At 34.8% G+C, this 2,500-nt stretch overlaps 1 protein-coding gene across 1 annotated transcript in view; it reads left to right on the top strand.

Moving 5' to 3' along the window:
• The window catches only part of LOC135196388 (zinc finger protein ush-like), a 591,971-nt gene that overhangs the window by 352,730 nt on the left and 236,741 nt on the right, over nucleotides 1-2,500 (top strand). The window lies entirely within an intron of this gene.

Below are 2,500 nucleotides of genomic sequence, written 5' to 3'. Positions count from 1 at the left end.
AGAGAGAGAGAGAAAAGGAGAGAGAGAGAGAAAAGAGAGAGAGAGAGAGATTTCGGGTAGCCCTCGATGATTCATGGGACATCTTGGTTATTCAAGGAGCCAGATATAATTTAAGATTTAAGGAGAACCGGATAACCATCTCGGGTTCCAGCCCAGGTTTTCTTTTCTTCTTTCTTTCTTTCTTCTGCTTCTTCTCCTTCTTCTTCTTCTCGTCCGCTGAATGCAATTCTGATGAACGTCGTCTTAAGTGTGGCCACAAAAACGAAAACAAGATGGGGTATAAATCACAAGAGACCTCACACGACGTGTTGAATAAAAGAAGGCGTAGGGGATGGCTGGAAGGAGAGGGGAATGGGGGGGGGGAGAGGGGGAATCCTTTGGTCAGTCTTTAGGATGTCTTCAAATCTATCTTTATTTTCGTTAGGATTGGCTTTGCTTAATTTTCTTTAGGGTATCGGTCTGTGTTAATCGGTTATGGCTTTGTAAAGTGGCTATCTCTAGGTCTTTAAGTCAGTGCAGTTTATTTTACTTTTATCGTAAAAGATTATTTTTTACTCATACCTTTATAAAACAAATACGACTTGCTGCCTTAATCGGAAGGAATATTATCTTTAGTGACGCAATATTCGTAAGGAAAGCTAGCAGCCACTTAATAGACATTCCCTAAATTAAGATACTGTTAAATTAAGATACTATTAAACTTTTGACAAAATAAGGTACTGTTGAAAAACATTCGCCAAAGTAAGGAACTCTTAATAATTATTCGCCAAAATAAGATTCTGTTAATAAACATTCGCCAAAGTAAGGTACTGTTAATAAGGAATCGCCAAATTAAGGTACTGTTAAAAACATTCGCTAAAATAAGGTACTGTTACAAAATATTCGCCAAAACAAGATACTGTTAATAAAGATTCGCTAAATTAAAATACTCTTGTTAATTGCAGAATCCAACATATTTCGATAAGGAAATTAATTATTTACACCAGTTAAGATTTTTTTGAAGCTAAAGCATAAATATTTGTATTTTTCAGATATGAATTTATTATATTTGTTATAAAACGATACCTGCCATTGTAGGGAAAAGAATATCGATTGATTTATTGTGACTAAAACTGGCGTCGCTATATTTGCTAAAAGGAATAAACTGTATTTGTTCTGAATATTTAAATTGTTTGTATGGAGTGACAGTCAAGGTATACTAAGTATTTTCAGTTGCGTTTGCGGAGGCCGACGGGACTGTCAACCACCTTTCCTGATTTCGTCCAGGAAAATAAGGTGATTAATTAACAAAGAAAAGCTTTTTTTAAGCTAAACTAGTTCCTGCACGGGCTCTTGCTCGTATGAGCAGCTCGTAGGTGTTGGATGTGTCTCCTGTCAGAAAAGTGGTGTAGTGGAAAGTTGAAATTGTGAAGAAGTCAATTGTGAAAAGGTAAAAGTTTGAAAAAGTGAAATTGTGTAGTAAAGGTCAGATTGTGAAATTGCGGAAAAGTGAAATTTGTGAAAAGGTGAAATTGCGATCAAATGAAACCGCAAAAAGATGAAATTATGACAAGGTGAAATTGTGATAAAGTGAAACTGCAAAAAGATGAAATTGTGAAAAGGTGAAACTCCAAAAAGGTGAAATTGTGGTAAAGTGAAACTGCAAAAAGGTGAAATTGTGAAAAGTTGAAAAGGCAAAACGGTGAAATTGTGATAAAGTGAAACTGCAAAAAGGTGAAATTGTGATAAAGTGAAACTGAAAAAAGGTGAAATTGTGAAAAGGTGAAACTACAAAAAGGTGAAATTGTGATAAAGTGAAACTGCAAAAAGGTGAAATTGTGGTAAAGTGAAACTGCAAAAACATGAAATTGTGAAAAGGTTGAAAATGCAAAACGGTGAAATGTGATGTAAGTAAACTGAAAAAAAAGGTCAAATTGTGAAATGGTGGAACTAAACAAAAAGGTGAAATTTGTGGATATAAAGGTGGAAACCTGGCAAAAACGTGAAATTGTGAATAAAGGTGAAAAATGCAAAAAGGTATAAGTTGTGGTAAAGTGATACTGGCAAAAGGATGAAATTGGTTGAAGAAATTTGGAAACTAAAAAGGTTGAGATAAACGTGTGGCAAAAAAGTGAAACTTGGGCAAATTTAAAAGGTGAAATTGGGAAATTGCGAAAAGGTGAAAATGCAAAAAGGTCAAATTGTGATAAAGTGAAATAGCAAAAAGGTGAAACTGGAAAAAGGTGAAATCGGGATAAAGTGAAACTACAAAAAGGTGAAATTGTGAAAATATTGAAATCATGAACAATTTAATTTGTGAAAAGTCCTTTTAAAGTATCATGGGAAGAATCCCAAATCCTCTAAAACCTCTTTGTGCCCGTCGATTGAAGAGGTATCAGGAAGAAATAATAATAATAATAATAATAATAATGAGAGGAGACCCCTTTTGAAAGGTAGGGGAGGGAAGACTATTGGAATCAAAGAAAAGAAGGCGGGGGGTGGGGGAGACAGAGCTGTTTGG

The sequence above is a fragment of the Macrobrachium nipponense genome, chromosome 17, assembly GCF_015104395.2.
Source record: "Macrobrachium nipponense isolate FS-2020 chromosome 17, ASM1510439v2, whole genome shotgun sequence".
Classification (NCBI taxonomy): domain Eukaryota; kingdom Metazoa; phylum Arthropoda; class Malacostraca; order Decapoda; family Palaemonidae; genus Macrobrachium; species Macrobrachium nipponense.
Note: the sequence above shows the minus strand (reverse complement) of the source record. Positions and strands in the feature narration are given on the sequence as shown.